The 23,979-nt window shown below is 40.7% G+C and overlaps 1 protein-coding gene across 1 annotated transcript in view; it reads right to left on the bottom strand.

The window, feature by feature from the left end:
* The window catches only part of si:cabz01090165.1 (uncharacterized protein LOC100333421 homolog), a 380,989-nt gene that overhangs the window by 301,114 nt on the left and 55,896 nt on the right, over positions 1-23,979 (bottom strand). The window contains exon 4 of the mRNA XM_031741783.2: positions 1,386-1,425. The gene's annotated coding sequence lies outside the window, so the exon portion shown is untranslated. The remainder of the gene's footprint in view (positions 1-1,385; positions 1,426-23,979) is intronic.

The following is a 23,979-nucleotide window of genomic DNA, read 5'->3' as shown; positions in this document are numbered from 1 at the left end:
GTGAATGTGACGGAACAGGTTTGGAACAGATCTGTGAGTTTCAACAATTTATCCTAGTGAATCATGTATTATCACGCACAGTTTGCATGTTATTGCCAGCGTGACTCCTTTCAGTCATCACTGACTTGATGCACCAAAGCCCTTTTGAAGATGGCAACTGGCTGCGACCCGACCTCCATCTTCACACCAACCATTTCAAAGACAACAAAACTGCAAATTCATTGCACACCAATAATTTTGACAATTGTGTTATGGTAATACGTCTGTGTTACTTTACATAACATTTCCTGTTATTTATGACCATTTGATAAACAAAAGTCCACTTATGCTTAAGTAAATTAACCCTTACTTAAAAAATACTTACAAATATTTATATCCCAATCTTGATGAGTTTCCTTTATGGGCAAATTTACCATCAGATCAGATTGGTGATGAAGCATAATCAGAGCTAAAGTGGCTCAGCTGCTTAAACAGCCCTTAAGCGACAGATTACAGCTTCATTAATTAGCTTCTTTATTAAAACTGCATCAGTTGTTTGCAGAGGAAATCCTTTATGCGCCGTATCTGTGATTTGATTGGGTCCCACAGCAGATGACTCAGAATGGATGCAGTTTTACATAGAAGCCACCATGATCAGGCAGAGGGATATCTCATGCCTACTACCAGATTTTGTCCACTCTGACCTGATGGTGCATGGTCGCTCATACTGGACTATCAGTGGTTGACATTATATGTGCGTGGGTGTGCAAGCACAACATTTGGATTTTTTTTGTGAAAAGGTTTGCTATTAAGTCCATCTAATAAGTAGCTGTGGGGCGACTGTGGCTCAGGGGGTTGGGAAGCACATCTGTAACTGGAAGGTCACTGGTTCGATCCCCGGGCTCTCTGTCGTTGTGTCCTTGGCCAAGACACTTTACCCTACCTACCACCTACTGGTGTTGGCCAGCGGGGCCGATGACGCGATATGGCACCCTCGCTTCTGTCAGTCTGCCCCAGGGCGGCTGTGGCTACAACTGTAGCTTGCCTCCACCAGTGTGTGAATGTGAGAGTGAATGAATAGTGAAATTGTAAAGCGCTGTGGGTGCCTTGAAAAGGGCTATATAAATGCAATCCATTATTAGTAGTAGTAGTAGCTGCCACATGTGATCTCAAAATTCTCCTCTTGCTTTACGCTTATCACCCACCTCCTCAGTAACTGCTGACATGCCCTTCCTTCTCCAGTTTAGCTCCAATTTGCTGGTCCATACTTTTCATGTGTTTTGTTTTTATTTATTTGAACGAAGCCAGGGTCTGTCCACAGGCACAAGGTCAAAGGAGGGAGAGTCTCCTTCCTGTGCTGGTGACAAAAAATAAGTTGCGATTGAAAAAAAAGTTTTCAAACTGACCTTTCTGTCATCTGGTTCCAATGTCAGACCTTTCTGACACCTGAAACAAGAACGAGAAGTTCAGAATTAGTTTATTATCACTTTATCAGGTACGGCAACAATGTTGTGATCGATACTTCAAACCCACGGAGCAGAAGCAGATTCACGTATCAAGCTGTACACATACATAGAATAGCAGATCTATTTAATGTTGCTCCTTTTAGTAGATTAATGAAAACATCACAAGGCTTAAACATATTTGATTATTTACTGTGATTCGTCATGAACTGATATTTTTATTGACAAATTTGCCAGCTGATGCAAAGATCTTTCAGCTGTAAGAGCAGCACTCAAGCTGTGGTCTAAACAAATTAAAGCAGGCGTCTTACCCCCATTTCTATTATATTTTTATTATAGCAGTTAGCGAGAAGGAAGGGCAGAAGAGGGAGCTGACACGCAGAGGAAGTCATGAGTCAGATTTGATGTTGCGAGAATATAGTTGAACCCACTGAGTCATCACGACACCAATTCTCATTTCATCTTTTAGCATTTGTTGCCAAACTGCATCTTTTCGCAATAAAGAAACGGAGCAACTCAGAGGCAAATGGATTCATTTTAAAGACGCAGACGAGGCTGACAAATGGATGTCATCATGCAGGAGAAGGAATGAATGTTGGCAAAAACAGCAGAATAAATTACAGGGACGAGTTTTGTTCCATCTACACGTCTGCCTATCTGATAGATGACTTATAAACACTGGAAAAGTGAGGGCATGAGAGATGGAGTGTGATTCGGGGAGACACGAGCAAAGAGGCTGCGACAGAAGCAATTCAAAAAATGAGCAAAAATAGATTGATCAATCAGCTTTAACTACAGAGCTTCTCGTCTTCACTTCTTTTCTCCATTTTGTCTCTTTCTTGTGCCGTCTTCTTCCACTCCCCCATCATTCTTCCTTCAATTGTCCCATTTCCTCATCTCTCAGATTTACTTCCCTGTTCTGTATCTTTCCTTTCCTCTTCCTAACTTATTTCAATGGAAATCTCATCCGACAGTGTAGATTATCAAAAGCCTTCTCGGGCTGTCTGCTTCTGAATGAAATTGGACTACTTGAGTTATAAAAGGGAGCCAGTTACTTTGATCTCAAGATAGCATCGCTAACGTCACAGAGTGCTCGACATTTTCATGTGTGTGTTTTGGTACTTATGAGATCTTTTTGCAAGAACAGAAAACGCACAAGAGAGATGAGGTTTGAGATGGGGACATTTTGGGGATTTGATTTAAACTAAGTTAGGTAAAGGATGGATAAAGCATTTAGCAGACAAGTGTATTAATAATGGAGCCTGGCTGGAGGGCCTCGAGGTACAAAGACAGGGAAAGTTGGTCTTTTTGTTTGTTGGTTTTTTTGATCATAAGGTTAAAGCTCAGGCTTTCAGGTGTTTGATTGCAGAAGTAATTCAACCTTATTTTGAGGTCACACCCACTGCCATTAATTAGGATGGCAAACACAAGCAGTAGGCAATTTGTTGGTGACACTCCCGGGTGTGTTTTTTATCGTCTTATAATTGAGCAATAACATAACAGAAAAAGAGCTGCTGTTAAGATAAAACCAAGATACAAGCCAACCAGTTTAACGTATAAATAACAGGAATGTATTTATACTAACACTGAGATCAATTTCAGAGTTTAAATACTGGTAAATGCTGCCATGCCCATGAAAATGACAGACACTACACATTCCAGTGGCTCAGACACAAGCTCGCCTCCAGAGACAATAACCAGCTGTGGTCACCAGGTGGCAGTATTTTACAGGCTGGATGCAAACAATCAACATCATTTATGGGATGTAAGCTTTCAGTTTGGCATGTTTTAATTGACGCATATTTCCCAGTATAAGTATTACTTGCTCTGCTCAGATGGATATTTTTGTTTTACTTACTTAAACAATTCAACTTTACAATATGCCTTTCTGGGATTTGGAGAAGAACCACCCATATAAGGTCCATCAAAATTCTTGTATATTTGGACGGAGGTAATTTTTTGGCAAAACATTTGACCTTGATTGTCTCCAAGAAGCTTCTTCAGTTCTAAGCACAATTGGTGGAGAGTCCCAGATTTTAAGCCCTGTGGGAGTGTCCCCAAAGGGTCATGGACCCCCTATTGATCCTCTACCTAATCACATGAGCCAAGATGTGAAAACAGGTGTAGGTCACAATCAGCCAAGGTTTCGGGTGGACGCACTGTGAAACCCAGCCCCACCCTATCATCTGATTTATTGAGGTCAAATGGCCCAGGATGTGACAATGTCACAATGGATCCACCCCAAATCTTGGCTCATGTGATTAGGTAGATGATCAATAGGGGGTCCATGACCCTCTTGGGGACTCTCCACCAGTTGTGCTTAGAACTGAAGAAGCTTCTCGGATGAGAAGTGAAACATCTTCAAGAAAACTTGGAAAGAAAAGTCCAGATGCTTTTCTTTCCAAGCTCTTTAGACTACGATAACCTGGTGGACTGACACCTTCACAGACATTTTGACCATGATTGATTCCAGGTCATAACCCAGTTCAAGCTGACATCATGGCACCATTTTCTCGTACCATAACTAAACTGAAAGTGTCCCAAGCAACACAGATTAGGCTATGGAGCATGGCTAGATGTTCTAGGGTAGTGGTTGACGCGTTCCTTTGGTGGTCCGGAGTTGCGTGGACCTCTTCCGGGGAGAGGGGGTTCTTGACCACCTGAAACGGGCTCTTCTTTACTGCCTTAAGTCCTGTATGGAACCCTGATCTCAGCTCGCACTTGCAGCCTCTCTCTTTCTCCTGCTGGGATTGGTGTGCAGATATCACAGGGATGTGTGGCCTTAGGTCTTCGGTACTCTTGGGGGCTGCGCAGAGCCCGGTTCTTCTGGATCCATGTCTATCTGCCTTTGACTCCTGGGGCACGTTACTGCAACTTCTCTCAATTTCAAGTACATTTCGTGACAAAGAAACACACACACACTCACAACACTCTCTTTTCATACTCAGACACACACACACACACACACACACACCACAAGAAGATTTCCTGACTGTCCTGCCTTAGACATTGTCATACTGTATCCCACATATAATGTAATGACTGAAATAACAAAAATGGAAATAAAGAAATAAACAGGTAAAAGAAAGACACGAACAAGAGGAGCCAATAGAGAATTTAAAGAACTGAGCTTGGAAAAGTGAAACGTGTTTGGCACAACAAGTGCATTCAGATCATAAGTCTGATTGCAAAAGCTGCCAGACAGGACAGAATTAAAAAAAAAAACCCACACAGATTAGGCTGAAATCTGTTTACTATCTTGCACAAAATGTGTTTCTAGTAGCATCCACCACCAACTAGTATATTTTGTTCCTTAATACAGAAAAAATAACAGAATCTTTACAAACACACTTGGTGCCTGAAGTGCTGCGGATGTCACCAGGTCAGGGCCTTCACATTAAACTTCAGAGCGGATCAGAGCCAAGCCTGTGCATTGTTGTGGAGGAAGCACGGCTATGGTTGTCTAATACAATTATCTGTGGACCTTCTACACAAGCAATGTAGCAACCCATATTCTATTAAATCTTCCTCTGTGTGGTGTCATTACTGCTAAGGCCCTTTTAAAGACTATGGCAAAAAAGGAAGGCTCTGAAAAGTTCGAGCACACTTTGATGTTAAGTAGCTGAGCTGGAGGAGATATGAGTTCAAGGGAGGGCTAATAGAAAATTATTGTGTGGTTTTCCTTTTAAATATAAAAGTTGCTATATGGGCTAATGGCATGCAGCACGGAAAGTTTTTATGCTGATGATGGTGTATAGTTTCAAGTATAAGTAAAGAAGTAAACAAGAGAAGTGCTGAGCCATGAATGTATTAGCATTTGGACCAACAGACAGGCAGGCTGGCCCAAGCATGTGCACACACACACACACACACACACACACACACACACACACACACACACACACGTGCGCTTCTTATATTGTAAACAAATTAAGAAGTGTGTGTGTGTGCAACATGCACAGCCATCAACACTGACAATGAACCTGCGCAGCTCAGCAGCTGGGCATTGAACCCCTGACCTCATAGGCATCCACTCTACCACCATTATTACATTTACATTTGTGAATAATGTTTCTAAGTTTTAAAACTTCATTAGTTGAATTACTTGTTTGTATTAAACAAAATGTAATTAGAATATCATATTGCTACTATTACTAGTCCCCACTTAAAGTATGTTATGTGTTAAGTAATAAATATTTGGTTCTCACAAACAAAGCAGTGAGTAGAAAAATGGCAAATAGCTTGCATACTGTCACTAAAAGGCTCAGAAGATGGGCTTCAAAGTGACTATCAAACCTAATGCCAATGTATTCCTACTGTACTGTTCATCCAGGTTAAGTTAATGAGAACCACTGGTGAAAAAAACATTGGTTGGAATTTTAAATAAAAAAACATATTCTTGGATGTAAAACTGAATTATGACAACCCGAAAAACCTGAAAATACCATGATGGACGTGACAAAAACAAACAGAAAACTTGAAATGGACGCTGATCAATCAACCTTTTTATAATAAAATCATCACAGCAGCGTAATGTTCACCTGTGAGTTTAACATAGCCCATTGTTAAATGCAAAGAGAGCTAAAATATATTAATTAGCAGACTGACATGATCTGACACCTCAGTTATCTTCATTGTTTTTAATGACGGTCTTTGAATTGTGGGACAGCCTTGTCTCATTTCCTCTCTAAAGGAAGAGCCGGTTCATCCTCTGAGATGCACTAAAACACATTTTCTTGAGTTTCTTCCAACAGGAAGTAAAAGCAGCACTTTTTTCAGATTAAATTGTGTATGTATATGAGTCAGTTGGTACAGTAACTGCATTCACACTAAACACCAGTTGTGTTTCTTTTTCTTATGTCAAATAATTTGTGGAATCATTTATGATTGTCTTAAATTGTGTACGTTCTAATTACAGATAATTATTTTATAGAAGGAGGTTAAAAAATATAGTAAACACAGCAGTGCCAAAAGGTGTTGGTGTCTATGGGTAGGTTCCTCCCTTCAATAACAACTCTGAGTAGCCTCAGTTTGTTTTGTTTTTCCCCACCTGGATGTGTGCCTGTATTGAGCAAGAGCAGCTAGGTCTCATCTAAACTACTTCTACTGATTAAACTGGAGCTCTTGGATCATCTCACTAAAAGCAACTGCACAACTGCTGCGCAAGACCATCCAAGAAGTTTCCGCTTCAGTTTTGGTGAGTGGTTTTTTATTAGCACTCTGCTCTTTCATCCACACAAGCTAACCTTTGGCTTCAACAAACCAAAATGACAGTAGTCAAAATACCAACGCTCCAAAATGTCTACAACCAATGGGCTTTGGACCAATGGGTGGCTATGTCTAACTTAACATGGTATGATTCTTACAAGTGTTAGGGTTTAGATGTTCAGTGGTTAAGAGAAGACAAAACCTCATAAGCAAAAGGGTTTTTTTCAGGTGTGCGTTGTAAAAGAAAAAAGTACCTTTAAATGCAGGACCTTGTGAGAAAACCACTTAACAGGAATCAGGTATTCCAAATCTGCCTTCAGGTGATGTTAAAATATACATCATCCAGATACAAAAGAACTTAGATTCAAACTGACTGAAATTCAAGTTACTATTAGTACAGGAGGAGAACCACTAACCAAAAATAACTGCACTCTTTAAAGTGCTGATAGTGACCAAACACGTTTGGTTTCAAGGAAGTTGCACAGTCTCCATCAGACTCAGACTGAGTGCAGTCACTCTCAAACAGATTGCAAATGGTTGGAAATTAATTGCCATCTAATTAATGAATCCAGACAGATCGCCTGCCAATTTGCGCTGATGAGCACAGTGAGTTACTGAGACTTGAGGCAGGCAATGTACTGTAAATTGCACTAAATTTATTCCCAAAAAGCACATCTTTTTTGATGCTGATACAGTATGTGTGTGACAGTTGCTGCTAGCACTGTTTATTTGTTTGGAATGAGAAGAGAGAGATGCTATGAGAATGAGTGTGTAATTGGCACAGCTGGATAGCTCAAAGCTGTGAGCACAGTGCCAAAACTTCGGCTCTGTCCACTTACTCTACATATTCCTGATCCACAGTAATACTGAGATTATCAAACAGAGCAGAACTGAGCGAATGTTAATGAAGGAAGGAGGAGAATCCTTAAAGTATCCAACAACTGTGTTTCATTATGTGTTTTGGTCACACAATGAAAACCTCTCCCCTGTCGTCTAAGGAGCTTGGAAAGAAAAGTGTCTGGACTTCTTTAAGTTGCTTGAAGACGTTTCATCCGAGAAGCTTCTTCAGTTCTTGGGTCAAATGGTGGAGAGTCCCAGATTTAAGGCCCGTGGGAGCGTCCTCCCAAAGGGGACAATGTGATATCCTGAGGTCAGAAGGCCCAGGATGTGAGTGGGCATTAAGGCGTCTGGGAAGTGATCTTAAAACTGCATTATATCTTTAAATTATTATAGATTTCTGTCATCTATAATCCAGTTTTGAGATCTCTTCCCAGACGCCTTAACGCCTCTTAGGCGGACACTCCCATAGGGCTTAAACCCTCCTGTTGTGTGCACCCCCAACGCCCTTACTTTAGTGTTTGGGTCACAATTAACCAGTTAGTTTTAACAGCTCTTAAATTAACATAAGAAACATTTTTCACCACCAAATTCAGTTCAGTGGGTCGTTCAGTGGGTCTTTCATTTGGTCATTCAGTGGGCCATTCAGGGCTCAGAGGCCAAAGGGGGGGTGGATTCCCATTTATTTCCTATGGCGGTCACTTTTGACTGGGAGCTGATTAAAACACTCATAATTCAATGAAAAAGGTGCTCATCACTTTTTTATGTTCAAGTGCATAGTGTGGAGTGTCGAGGCAATCGGATGTAAAACACAATATTTATGAGTTTTTTCATTTGTAAATCGGTCAGATTTGACCTGAACATGACAGGAAGCTTAATCTGGGACTCTCCACCATTTGACCTTAGAACTGAAGAAGCTTCTCGGATGAGAGGTGAAACGTCTTCAAGCAACTTAAAGAAGTCCAGACGCTTTTCTTTCCAAGCTCCTTAGACTACGATGACCTGGGTGACTGAGAGCCTTCACAGACTCTCACCTGTCTTTTTCTCAGTAGTGTGCATAGATGTTGTGACTTGGCTCTATATAAATAAAATCAAACTGAACTGAACTGAAATTGAACAGACATAGCAACATTCATGTTGCTTTTTTTCTCTTTTATTTACTTCGATAGGCGCTGTTACATATGTCAGGCAAAATTCAGCCATTAATAAGACTGTGTTAATGTGTTATGTCAATGTCTGAGTGTTAAATTAATATGCACAATATTCACACACACCATTTCCTCTTCAGACATTCAAATTCAAACGAAACAGTATACATTATCATGTGTTTATGAGTTAAATCACCCATCCACTTAGCACTGCTTTTAAATATTGCCACGTAAGTTCAATAGTAAATAATCTGAAATGATGTCCACATGCCAAAGCTCAGTTTAAAGAATTACAATTATACTATTCTACTACAATATAGTAGTATAATGTACGAACAAAACAACCAGCTTTGAGGCTTATTTCTGCCTTCCTGAAGCGCGTCACCTTTTCTGTGTTTTTTTTTAATTTTTCCTGTTTCTATTGTAACGCACTTTGGTGTACCGCTGGTTTTTAAATGTGCTATATAAATAAAGTTGTATTGTATTGTATTGTAAACCCACATGTTTGAAGCAAGTGATGGAGGCATCTTGTTCCATTTACCCAAATCAACAGCAAACTTTCCGAGATTCTGTTCGGAGACACTTTGCATAAAGTACGGCATCATGGTTTTGAAGTTCTAACTGTGATCGAATGAGTTCATGATGGCTGGGGTTGATCTTTTGCTGCTCCTCTCCGTCACCACATTATAGCAGCTGCACCATCATTTGCAAAGCCAACAAACAGTGTGTGCAACATTTCTTCCTTTATATCTGGGCTTTCTAACTGCAGGATGTGAGACAGCACCTCAAGTGCAACTCTAATTCAATTCACAGACTGCAGAAAAACCCAGTGATGCGTGGATTTATGCACATGGCACAGTAACAGTATCTCTGTTAACACACGGCTGGCTAAGGATCTGAAAGTAATGGTTTATGTTCTTCTACATATCATTCAGATCAGCTGTTAGACACAGATTTCAGGTTCTGAAAGGGTGAATAGTTATAATCTCAGTTCTCAGGACCACACACAGGGTCGAGCTTTATAACAGTTATAATCTCATTCTCAGGACCACACACTTTTATGGTTATAATTTGTTTGTTGTAACAGTTAACTTTCAATTCATTCAAAAATACCGTCGTGAACAGATCGTAAGTGTCAACTCAATCCTGTTGAAAAGAAAACTGATACACAGACTCCGTCTTATTGCTTTTTTGTTGCTATCTTGACGCATCAAAGTCAGTTTAAAGACGGTACAGTAAATGACAGAATTCTCCTGTTAAGTGACCGTTTCAAAGACGAGACAATCGCACCCCCAAACACCCCGTCCATACCCTCTCAGGGAATGCTTTCGCTAATGAAGGGTACATAAATCCTTCTTAAAGACCCGCGTAATATGACATGGGGCCACAACTGTGAGTCATTACTATTATCATCCTGTCACAGCAGCCAGTCTCTCTGCAGAGCTGGAGCTCGTTAACCCCCCCACCCCCCTGATCTTCACTGTGCCTCTCCAGCTGATTATCTGTGCTTGGATAAAGCAGGAAAAGCACACAGATTAGTCCTTCAAATGAAGCTGTTAATACAAACCTGTATGTCAACACTGATCATAGGTGTGGACTGTGCACACTAAGCGTCTGTAATCTGTTGTTAATTCCATACTTGAAGGTTGTAAATGTTGCAAAATATTAACAAGTCCAAAGTGATATAAAACCTGTGATATGGCTACTTTGTAACATCATAAAAGTGGATTCTGCAAACAGCTGCCTGATAAATGCTTGTCTGTACTCTCATGCCACCCTGCACTGTTCACTGCACTTTACAGTCTGAATATACTGAGACGCTTTATTGCCATCTGCCACTTACTTTACCTTTAGTCTGCTACTTTGATTCCTTTCCTTTATTTTGTAATTGAGCTGTTTTACTTTATGGAGCCATTGCCAGATTGTTTTTATTTAGATTTGTTTCCCTAACGAGCAACTTTATTTTTATTTTGATACTGTTTCATTTTATTAAGCTATTTTCTACTTGAGTAACTTCACTTTATTGAGCTATTTTGTTTTGTCATTTTCTTGTTTCATTGAGCTGCTTTACTTTATGAACCTAATAATTTATTTTGTTTTTGGTTGTGTTACTGTTTTGGCTGCTGTAACAGAGGGGTTTCCCAATATTTTGGATATATATTTGACATCTTTAATGTAAAAATTTACTGATAATTAATCAAATACTTGTTTCCAATATCAATAAAATATATAAGCCTCTTACATTTCTACAGGAAAGTTTCTTTAAAATATATTAGGAAGTTTAATGTTTGTCTTATGAAACTTTTTTGGTTATGGTACGAGAAACTGTATGAGCAGTCCGTCACAGAAAGTAGCAACAACTGCTAGCAGGGAAAAAGTATTGTAAGATGTAACAAATGCACTTATTTTTGTTGTACTGCAGTGAAAGTGGCCAGGCATGAATATTCACTGCAGTTATGAAGTTAGCACTGGCGCTGACAATGGAACAAGTGGAAGGGGACAGGTGCAGGGTGAATGTGACCACATTAAAAGCTCCGTTTTTAGTGTTTCACTACACAGATGGGTATGAAAACATATTCATTAGAACCATGATGAATTTTATCTTTGAGCGTGTCTGAACACACCATCTCACAATGAGCCATTGTTTGCAGCTCATAAATGTGACAAACAACAGAGTAAGAGCGCTGCAGCCTCCCGAAGCCCGAGTGTCACTGTGTGAATGCAGCTGGACTTTGTGCTTTTCCTTATCTGTTTTCATGGCCTCTGCATCACTTTGAAAATACATGCCTTGCAGGCTTTCTCTCCATACACGTATCTCCTGCCTTTCTATCGTGCCACATTTCAGCACTATTCTTCACATACATTCCCCATCTATTCTCTTTTCTGACCTCCTCCAGGTTTGTGGAACTCATGCTGCATGGTGGTATGAAAAGAGAGCTTGCAGAGTCCCACCACCCCTCTCCCCTCCCCTTTTCTTTTCACATGATCATTTCATCCAAACTTCCCAGTGTATGTACAGTGCTTAAAGTTTTCTGCTATATAGAGGACATAATAGTCCCCCGCTGTGGCTACCCTGGAGCTGACCTGCCTGTTGGTGGTATGAATATACCACTTAGAGGCTGTAAACACTGTAATCGACTTGATTATGTGTTTACTACACATTTCTGTTGGTTGCAGAGAAACCCTTAAGCAAAATGAAGAAAGGATCACCTGTCTACTCCAGTACAAACTTCATTCTGAGACAAATAAAAGTAGTGATTTTAAATTTGAAAATGATAAAATCATAATGAATCTATTGTGTGGATTTGTTGGATCTTTGTATAATCTAAAGGAGTTCTGTGTATGGCTGGGACATCATATTAATTGTTCTAACAGGCTGTGATATCCAATTAATATTAACAGATCCTTGCGGTATATATCCTAGCCACTAAAGTATCACAGAGTGCAAAGATCATTATGAGGACAGCTTCCATTAACTCGCAGGGTTAGGTGTGTTGCAGGAGCTGCAGGGTAGGCACTGAGATGGAAGTTTGAAATTAGCTGTGTTTGAAGCACGTTTGTAAAGTGTGTGGGTGTGTAACTGTATTTGTACATGTACATGTGCTAAGTGGCCCGAAATTACCTTGATCATCTTTCTGAGAGATAAATCGGTTTCCCATTTAGTTTTGCATGTTGATGTGACATATGCCATCAGAAACATTAGCCTGTATGTATGGGACCTGAAGTGTGTTTTTACATGTAGCTGCATGGCACTGTTCACATGGAAGTGCTTTGTGTGCTTAATCCCAAAACATAAGACAGAGATAGAAAGCAGCACTGAGAAGCAACAACTTTGAACCAGAATTTAAATATCCACAATTTAAACCGCTTCACAGAAGTTCCCCCTGAACAAGACAGACCCCACATTGAACCTTTGTCCCAACAAACGGCTGTGGTCAAAGCTAAAATGAATATATCTGTGAGTATCTCCACAATGACCAGCATACACAGTGTTGCTATTGCATCACTGATAATACATTTTGGTGATAATACTTTTCTACTTTTTAATGCAGTACTCTATTGCAGTTTAATGCACTCTTTCAGTCTATTAGACACTTCCAGTGAATTATTTCTACACTATGGAACTTAATTTGACAAACTAATGATAGCAATACTTTGATTTTTCCATATGTAGGCAGAGGAACAGCACTACAACAATTGGTCAAGAGTTGTCAGCAACCTTGACAGGTAAGAACAAAATGTATAAAACCTGCAGTCTGTTTGCAAGTCGGACGTAAGCTGAGAATACTTTAAATGTTTCATAATTTGTTAATGCACAGAAAAAATGTTTGCATGCAACTACATCAAGTATGAGAGCTCAAAGTCACTGGAGAAAATAAGCCCGTGCTGCACGCCGTATAAATCAGGAAACACGTACAAGCTAAACTGATCAGGTTTTACTCCTGTTGCGCTCCCTGTGCCTCCGGCCTGAAAAGCACGCCATTGTCTATTCTACCCATGTGTCCACGTAACGCAACCCTCCGCTGCCCTCTCTCCCCTTCCTTTTATCTCTCACAGCAGATTGCTTCTCTTCATCTACTCCCTTTCACCGCATGTCACACCATCCCACGCTCTCTCTCTCTCCCTGACATAAGAAGTCCATTTCAGTGTCTCTCGTCCCCTGTGCTCCCAGACAGTCAGGCTGCTGACACTCACTATGAGCTGCAGCATCCAACCACTGAAGGTACAGCCTGTTAAAGTGAGCGGTGTAGCGTGTGTGTGCGTGGGTGAGTGTGTGTGTGTTTGAGGGGAGACAGTAAGTGGTGTGCGTCTTTGTTGGTTGGCCTGAGTACCTTTTGTGTGTGTATGCTTGTGTGTGTGACTCAGGGGATGCGGCACACGCCTTAGGTGTGTTTTGAAAGCACCCATGCATGCGTGAGTCTCTATGTGTGCATCTTTGTCTGTGTGTGTGTGTGTGTGTGTGTGTGTGTGTGCCAGATTGATTCTGTGTTGATTTCTGCCATCTCTTCTTCATGAATGATTCAAAGGACTCAAAAAAGGAAATTGTGAGTATGTATGAATGTATTTGTGGAGCTTGTGTGTGTGCAGTGTGCAGTGTGTGAGTGAACCTCCATTCTATATTTGAGTGTGTGTTTGATCATAGAGGTGGCCTGAGGCTGTGGCCAGATCAGATTGAGTTGGCGGTGCAGAGCAGAGAGCAGCGATCAGAAGGAGATGCTCAGCCTTAATCTGATTGCGGCTCCAAAATGCACACTCGACTGGCTGAGAACCACTGAGGAGCAGTCAGGACCACAAACAGGGACACACGCCAACAGACAGCCCAGACGCCTAGAATATCAAAATAAAGGTGCACATCAAGACAGTGCATGGGAGTTAAACTACACCTCTAATGGGTAATGCATTAAATTTGGAGGAAACACCAGTTTTACTCCTGACATGAATCTAAACAGATATAAAAGAGAGGGTGGATAATGCTTTTTTATTAAGGGCTTTGTGATAAATGTTAGTTAAGTGTTAATAAGTCCATAGTTAAGTGTTAATTAGTGCATATCAGAGGTGTCAAACTCAATTTCATGAAGGGCCACACTGGGACTTGTTAATGCACATCAAGGACCAGACATGTACAGTTTATGGATATAACAGTTTAATTGGAAACCATTCTCACATACACTTCAGTTCATATTGAAGCCGTCAACGAGCCAGCAAACAGGAGCTGCTTAGCCAGCAAACAGGTTAGACACGGGCAATAATGCTTCCCACGAGGTGACCCACAATAGAGTTTACTGAGGCCAGATTTGGCTTTTAATAAGTGCGTAATTAAATGCCAATAAACACATAACAAATATGTGATAACTGTAATAATGTAACAAAGCTTAGTAGAGGTTTAACAGTGACATAACAGCAGTTAGGTAAACAAATACAGACTTATAAAAAAAAAGGTGACTTGTAAGTGCTTAATTAGTTGCATTATTCCTTTGCTTGACCAATCATTGTCCCTAAAAGGTGCCATGTGCACTTCCTTGGGTCCATGGTTAGATGCCTATTACATCACATCATGTTCTCGATCTCTGAGGTCTGCTAATCAATGGCCGTTAGCTATCAAGGTCGAACAGCTGACCTCGCTGCTCATTATGTCCTGGTAAAAAAAATGTTTTTGTAGTAGACATTAGGGAGGTCATCTCTAAATACTCATGTTTAACAGTAAAATGTGTACATTAGCAGTTATATCAGTTAGCAGCACACATCTTGCGTGGCTATGAGAAGAAACTGGAGCAATTTGTATAGACTGCACATGCTGCACAGGTAGAGCATCATCACTGTCTTAAAGCAGTGCCTCTCAAACTGGGGTCCCCGGACCCCCAGGGGTCTGCAAGCCAAAGACTGGGGGCCTGCGAAAACATGTAGTGGCACCAGGCACGTTGTGATAGCAGCAAACATACAACAAACATCAAGCACTCATACAGAATGAGTGTAGAAACAGAGATTTTGATAGAAAAATATGAAGATGAATAGATAAATATAGAGATATAGGTATAAATACACATATACATATTAGCACAATGGACAAATATTTAAGTCCGTCCACTTCATCAAATAACGCAAAAGCCAACCAGCTAAAATTTGAAAGTATGACAACAGTTATCTCGAGTTTGGCTTTATCGAGAATGACGATGGAAGACCAAAATGGGTTGTGTGTCTTCAAGTGTTGGCTGGCTCATTGCTTCATTTGCTAAGCAGTGTCTCATCACAAAGCACCCATAGTTTGATCAACATGAGGATTATAAACGGGGTCCTTGGAAAAATTTACCCCCATAAGGACTGAACGTTATGCTTGATAAGGGACCCTGGCCCCTTTAAAGTTTGAGAATCCCCGCCTTCAAAGCTTGAAGCTCTTCTGACAGTCAAAGTCGGACGGTTTGTTTGTTAAATCCTAAAAAAAAATGTTTTGAAAAAATTCTGAATTGTGCGTGCATCATCAAGTATAGCAGGAGATGAGGTGGTCAAATCACAGCAGTTGGGCTTTATCATGTACAACTGACTGTGTAAAAAGCTGATACGAACTGAAACGGGATGTATGGCGCTTAACAAATTTATAAGATAAACGCCCAGCGTAAGGTTTATGCCACAGCCACCCTAAAGTAACAGTACTGCTCATTACCAAAATGACTGCAATGGTTAATCCACCAGGATGTGCAAACTTTCATCAAAATGACATTTTAATTTTAAAATATAATTATTTTTGTTATCAATGAATTTTCAAAGAAATGGTAAAGTACTAATCTATATATTTTGATTAAAATACCAAATTGCAGTTATTTACTTCCTGATTCCCGAACAGAAAATGTAGTTTTAATGACTGAATGTTGTGCTTGATTAATTTCAGACTTTTCAGAGTCCAGTGTGGCAGCTCAAATTCGAAAAGTTTGTTATTTAATTAATGAATAAGAAACTTTTCAAATAATTTTTTTCTGTGCTTTTGGTCTATCCATCCTCCATCCATTCATTTTCTTCCATTCATCTTTCACTGTTGCTTTGAGGCAACGGAGCTAACCAGTGCAGCACCACGCTGCCTGGAAAATGAAAACATACTCTGTTTGATATAAGTTCATATTAAATAGTAAGGTATAATGGCAGTATTTAGTTGAATTTGATTATCCAAATTTGTTGACTAATGAAAAGAAAACACTGCCTATTAGACTTTAATGGACCCTCACTGGGCCTAAGCATCAGGGATTTTTGTAATTTAATTCCTATAATTCTTAGACACATCGTATCAACCTGCTATTTCCATTAACTGCTTATGCAAATATGAAAGCATCCTGAGAAGGTTAGTTGAACCATAAAGCTCGAGGCTGAACTACGTAATCACAAAACAGCAGCACTGTGTGGTGGAGATTCTCTCAGTGATGTAAACAAAAGAAATTTAAAAATTAGGGAGAAGTCTGTTTCTTTTTGAGCAAACCAGTCCCCATGAAATAACTTCTCACCATGTTGTCCTGTTGCATAAGGATGAAACAGGGCATGGCTAAAAATCCCACTAATTACCTCCACATTACTAGCTTTTACTACAGCCAAGCCTCCTGGAGAGCCAAGTGCCTATCTGTGTCATGGGGTCAGAGAGGCAGCATGAATAAAAACCGTCAGCTTGAAAAAGCTGCCGCTGCTCATAGAATCACAAAGTGCAGGCACGGAGGGAGCCTGGGCATCCACGGGGGAACAAAATGTATAATTTCATTTTACCGGGAGACGAGGGAGGACAACTCAGGTTTGACAAGGGGGAAGAAAAAAGCCAAAAGTCAAAAGTTGGTGTTTTTTCTTGGTAGCTAATGGTGTATGTCAGGTTTAAATTTAAAACGTGTTTCCAAAACAGGGCAGGACTGGTAAAAGCCTCTGGGAGGAAGCAGGAACATTAAGACTGCTTTGCAGCCCATATTTTAGCGTAATACGCCATATGGTGCGCTGTTTTTCCTCCTCCATTACACCCTGATGAATACTGAGATCACTGGAATGCATTGGTTATCCATGTTGTTGAAACGTTACCCATTCATCGAATTTAAAATGCTTGCTCTTTTATTAATCATTATCATTTTATTTTTCCATTTCCTGCAGCAGCCAGATGCCGTACAGCTCGTCTACTGTGCCAGCGCGGGCGGTGTTACTGTTTACTGATTGAGGCGCTGTGGGAATTGACGCACGTCACGGCTCTCCTGTTTAGCTTCAGGCCTGACTCGGCTGCAACGCTGTCCTAATCTACCAGTGCAGGGATCAAAGCAACAACATTCACTTCACCGCTGACCTGCTTTTTGTGCAGGCAGTACAACTGCAGCCCGGTGCTCCCATCACACGTTAAAAAGTCAAGCGTGAGAAGAAACAGGAGCATAAAAGCTTGGCAGATACAAGCATAATTCAAGATGAGGTTTGAAAATGGAAACAAGTGTAGAGAATGTAGGTGACCCCTACGTCACTCCAGAAGAATGTACTAAAGCAAAGTAGAGCCCAGCCAATACTGGGCAAGACTACACTAGAGGACAACTGCAGGGAACGTTGATCCCCTGTCTAGCACACCGGCAAACAGCAAATCCGAATTTCTTTGTACAGCTGAAATAATGGTGTCGAATCTACAGCAAGACACCAGTTACAGGGTCAACCACCATTTAACATTTGTAATTGTAAATGGATTTTGCAAAGCATTTTCTAACAGCTCTACATGCAAATGATTTCTCACAGAGACAGAATGCTTTGAGGGAAAAAGACACAAGTTACAAGTTTTGATGTCACCCTCTTTCACACAGACCCTCACCCCCACCCCGAAGACATGCAAAGAATCAGAATCATTAAAATCATGAACAAAAGTAATTCTTCAGTCAAACTGTTAGAAACATGCGTAGGACATCTCCTGACTCCAAAGAAGGACAATCGAGAAAGACTGAGAATCACTAAAATACCTGAAAATGCTCCAAACTTGTGAAACAGCAAAGCAAAGATCCAACCTAATGGCTATATCTATCCCCTCTGAATATAACAAACAGCTGAATTAGTGTCCCTACTTGCAGCTAGGAGTATTCATTTATTTATTCTTAAATTTAGCAGCAGGAACAACTTGGTTAATTTATTCAAATCAGGTTCTGGTTAGAATGAAGGACTTTAGTTGTGATGATGATCATGATGTGAAAAAATGCTGATGGATCAACAAAAAACTGACAATTAGTTTGACAATTAATGATCTCCACAGGTAATGTTTGGCCCGCCCATCCATCTACCTGGACTGCCTCCCTATGCATCGACTCTATAACATCAGCTCCTTTATTGTGACCACCAGAGGGTCACAGTGACACCTAACTACAGTCCGAGTGACAAAGTGGAAGTTAGAAGTTAGCTTATGCTAATAAGACAATAACATCTTTAATAACAATAACATTACCATCAATAATAATATATCCTTAATTGTGCTACACTATAATGTACCTGCTTCCCGAAAAAGCAGAGAAAAAAAGCAGGTCCAAGATACTGTGCAGGTTATAAGATGATATGGCAGTAACTACTAACAAACATGTTGTTGTTAGCCACCTTACCTTTTTAAAGTGATGGTATGGGACACATTTTAAGGCTTTTCTACCTGTAATCTTGTCTCTGTCTTGAATGGACTAGTACTGGCTCCCTTTTAAGAATCAGAGGTGATGGTAATCAGATCAGCACTGCTAAAGGAGGTCATATTACTGGGATATTGTTCTTGTTTCTTCTGGGCTCCTAACCTGACAGGAGAGCATGATTTAAGGAGCCCGAGGCCCAGCGTGACAGCAAGTTCATTCTATTTGTGTCCCAACTCGACACGTAGCAGAAATCCAGGCCTGCAGGCATCTGTACAGGAGCAAAGCCTTAACCAGCTAAATCTGTCTGTTTATTGGAAGATCCCTGCACTCTTGCACTTAGGAAGAGTGCAGGCATGCTCTCACCTGCATCTGTTAGCAAACACTGCAAACAAATGGGGGGGTTGGAAACGATTCCTCCTTTATCTACAACTGGAGTAAAATGTGCCGGGGTCAGCTGTGATTCTGTGTCCTGCTCAAGAACACCTCTGCAGAGTTGAACCGTAACACTGGTAACGCTCGGGTCTCCGTTTGTACTCTCATCATTGATTCTGCAGTTACTGTTTGAACTAAACACGAAGCTGCAGCTTATAATTAACATCTTCATCAACATTTAAAAGCCTGTAGTGTCATATATGCAGAGATATGAAACCTGAGTGGATCATTCCTCATTAAAAATCAATGAAATGCGTCTGTCACTCAACTCTAATCCAACTCATCATCTGCTGAAAAACATTTTCGACTCCAAATATCTAAAAGCTGCGGTCTTCATGTCTTCTCCTTGATGTGATGTATGACCCGTAATGTTTCTATAATTTAAATAAATCTTCATCAATCACATCTTGATTAAGCCCAGCATTAGCCAGAAAACATAACAAGCCTTTAAGTTCCTGCACATAACTGATTAATTAATGTGCTCATGAATCTGCTTTATGCTTCAAGTGTGACCAATATTCATGTTTAAAAGACTAGAACCAATAAATGTTTTACATTTGTTTATACAGATGTCATAACCAATACTATTATAGTCATTTTAAAAACAGTCTAATCTCACGTGTATAAATATCCATGTTTTGATATTAAGCGATTTATGTGTTGGCTCATTTAACATAACTGTGCTGACAGATATGTAGATATATCTATATGTATATGGATGCAGAACAGAGCGCAGAAAACACGCTGACCAGAAGAAACCGCAGAGCAGAACACGACAGCATCTGGCCGACAGCCAGTGTGAAATTCCTTCCTCTGGTTTGCATACGATACTTTTATCATCCCAAAGACAAACCCGGTCACAGTTTGACAACATTACAATCATCCACAGAGCGCTGACAGGATTACCACATCCACTGTTCTGCTCTGCCAGTTACGTCATGGCACTTTGTGATATTATGCGAGATCAAACTCTGTAGTAATACAAACAGAGGATATCAAATGTGTGTTTTGTAACTGTTGCCAAATGTGCACTTTGATGTGATGCAGAGCTTGTTTGGATGACAGCAGAGAGACGGAAATAAAAAAAAACAAACCACCAGATACTCAGGCAGCATTTTGTGTCAGAATCTTAATTCTGTTCTGAGGAAAGGAGAGAAACTGGGGGGGGGGAGAAATCTGTAGGGTAGATAAGGATGAAAAGGAATACTGAAAGGAGAGAAGGAGGCAAAGGGGATGCACAGAAATGGAGAGGAGAAAGAAGAAAAGACTAAAGACAGTGAGGAAAGGAAACAAGGAAGAAGAAAAAGGAAGAAGGGATTTGGCAGAGGAGGGTTGAACAGGAGAAAAGATCCGTAAAAGAAACAAAAGGAAAGAAAACAAAGAAAATAAACTGAATTATGACACGTGGCACAAACACAAACGGAGAGCATAACATAAAAATCAAAAACGCTTTTTAGAATAACTGTATGTGTGACGACGATGGGGACTGGCCCACCCACTAATGAGGAGGTACGGCATTTAAATGTATTGGCTATCATTATATATATACAAAAGTGGCGAGGCATTGTAAATTCATCCGTGGGTATATTTGGGCCTCAGCGGTTTGCCTCTCTCCATCAGGTCATTTTGGCTCGTTAAACCTTTGGTTCTTTTATTTTTTGCTTTACTTTACAGCACACACCCACACTCTGCACACATCACTGAAGAGTTTGAGTTTTTGTTCTTAAATGCAGAACAATGTTGGAGAAAACATGTTTCCGGTCTTTCCAGGCCACAGTGTGAACTGAGGATAGTCGATGAAGGGCCAGAGACGGAACAGAACAGAGGAGTCTAGTTCTGGTTGCTCCATACAGCCTCGAGGCCCTCTGGGTAATTTGAGCAGTCTTGCACAAAGCAGATGCTACCCAGGGACACCCTCGCACCCCCCAAAGCCCTCTGTCCTTAGTCACTGAGCCAAATCAGTGCCCATTTGTCCCCTCACCTCCTACTTTTTCTTCTTTTTATTTTTATTCAGTCCTTTTAAACCTCTGCTATTCTTCTTCTCTGCGTCCATCCTACTTTCTGATGTAGGAAAAGATGAGAGAAAAGGACAGCTCCATCTACTAGCCATTTGTACTCTTCCTTCTTCCTCATTATCTCCCCCTCTTATTTTATCAGCTTCTTCACTCTCTAATATTCTCCTGCTTCAAAGAGGGCTTTTTTTGTTTTTTGGTGGGTGGGGGTTGGAATTTGAATAACCATCTCTGTTAAATTCTAGCAGGATGATGAGGAGGATAATTTGGACATTTTCAAAAAAGTTAAGAAAATGACTTTGACCTAACACTAACTGTGCAGGCTTATTGGAAATGTGTTTGGTGTTTTCCCAAAGCTAGCATGTTCTGTGGAACCAGCTTCCAGTTTGGATTCAGGAGACAGACACTATCTCTACTTTTAAGATTAGGCTTCAAACTTTCCTTTTGTTAAAAAATATAGTTAGGGCTGGACCAGGTGACCCTGAATCCTCCCTAGTTATGCTGCTGGACGTGAGGCTGACCCTGATGCATCCTTTCCAGTCACCTTTCTCACTCACTATGCTTAATAGCAATCGAATCATATCTGTTATTAATCTGCTCTCTTCCACAGCATGTCTTTATCCTGTTTTCCCATGATGCACAGATGGCCCCGCCCCCCCTGTTCTCTTCTTCACATTTGAATGTTATTTTAACAAAGAAACTCTCTTCATGTGAACCTTTGGAGTCAATACTTTGGATCCATAAATTGACCTTGTGGCCATCTCACTTCCACAGCATTGTTGTTCCTTATCCTTAAAAGTCAATGGAGGCAGAGCCTCCCTCTTCTGTGGAGCCAGCTGGTTTGGATTCAGGAGACAGACACTATCTCTACTTTCAAGATTAGGCTTCTTCCTTTTTGTTAAAGGGCTGGACCAGGTTTTGGTTCTTCTTCCTTCCCCTCTCTGCACTGAATCATGCTCGCTCTGTCTCTCTTCCACAGCATGTCTTTAAATGCTTGCTCATAGGGGATCATATGATTGTTGGGTTTTTCTCTGTATGGATTATTGTAGGGTCTACATTACAATATAAAGCACCTTGAGGTGATTGTTGTTGTGATTTAGCGCGATATAAATAAAACTGAAAACTATAATTACAATATTTAGACATAATTTTTACTTATTTTACCACCATTAGAAATATAAACTTTTTTTAACTAACGATATCGACTTTCTCTATTTTAGATTTACTTCATAAAATTCCTTCTATATTGAGTTTCCTGTGTCCTGCTTCTCTCATGTCTGTCATCCTTAAACTGTTTCTCTTTTTCTACATTGCACCTTTGCTTTTTCTTCCACTTGTCTCTCCTCTTCTGATCCAATCACGTATTTCTGTCCTTCCCTAGCGACTTCCCGCAACCTTCTTTTCTCTTCTTCTCTCTACTACGTTATCCTTCTCCTCTATTTCAAACCTTCACTCTGTGTTGAGTGTCTTTTACTAGCTTGATGCTTACCTCTCCGGGCGGCTTGCGGCATTGCTTCCCTTGGCAGACAGGAGGTGACACAGAGCAGACGGGGGAAAGAAAGGAGGGGGACGTAGGGGTGAGAGGCAGGGGGAGACAGAGTGGGTTGATGGTGATGACAGGAACAATGAAACCGAACAAGACAAAATGAAAGGCGAAGAGAAGGATAAGATGTGGAAAAAAGGCAGAATGATGCTTTCACTGGGATTCAGAAACCTCAGACGATCATCTCGGGGAGCTGATAAGAGAAGGATTATGATTGGAGATGGAAGAAGGGATGTAGAGTGAGGGAGAAAGATTGCGGGAGGGGACATAAATGAGGGGTGAGGAAGGTTAAAGAGAAAATGAGGGAAGAGAGAGAACTGGTAAAGAGGCAGAAATGGTTTGGCCCTCAACCAGAATCAGCAGACGTTTTCATTAAACACGAGTGACTCATCCACCTGAATGCTGCAAATTGATTTGCGAGCTAGAAAATGTTCGTGATTGCATCAACTCTCACTCACTAAACAGTGTTCTGCCTTTACGCTGCATTCCATTAAGCCATTAAGTTGTTTTCTTGTTCAAACATCAGCTTGGTTTGTGTGGAAATGCGGAGTGCAGGATAGAGAACGGAGAGAGGACAGAGGAGGTATGGAGTGATACAAAGACCATTTTTCCCCTTAGACTGATGCATTTGTGGCAGATTTATTTTTGCACTGTAAGCCTCTATTTTATGAGACAGCTTTTCCTTTATAGACGAGAACGTCTGCTGTAAACAATGGATGAGAAAGAGGGAGAATGACAAACAGCACATGACCTGGGTGGATGTGAACTCAGGTGCATCCTCTACCTGGTGAGCTATCAGGGTAGTGTTTTTTTCTCTTTCTTTTTAAATGATGGCATACGTCCTGACAATAAATAGTGGCAAAATAATAAATTATCTCCAAATTAGGCTTCTCTTCCTGTGGTGGACTTAAACACCACCAACTTAAAGCTGGTAATTGGTTTCCTTGTTTTATTTCTCCTTTCAAACCAGGCCCTGGTGCGAGTGGTCCTCCAGGGTCTGTCATCATCAGACACTTTCATGTTGGAGCACATCTGACCACAGGACAAGAGACCAGAGACACAGGAATGCAATCAAGGACTGCCACGACAGCAACCTGGTCAGCCTGCCATGACTTAAACTACAACCCCAAATGCAAAAAGAAACAGTTGCCACAGTAGCAATAAAAGGCTGGAAAAGTAAACGGTCATCTGTAACACGAGTCGGTATAAAAAGAGGGTCTTAAGGAGGCTATCAGGAGTTTCTCAAACTCAAGACGGGCAGAGGTT

This window comes from Oreochromis aureus, linkage group 14 (assembly GCF_013358895.1).
Source record: "Oreochromis aureus strain Israel breed Guangdong linkage group 14, ZZ_aureus, whole genome shotgun sequence".
In the NCBI taxonomy this organism is placed as follows: domain Eukaryota; kingdom Metazoa; phylum Chordata; class Actinopteri; order Cichliformes; family Cichlidae; genus Oreochromis; species Oreochromis aureus.
The sequence above is the reverse complement of the archived record's forward strand: the minus strand, read 5'-3'. Positions and strand labels throughout refer to the sequence as shown.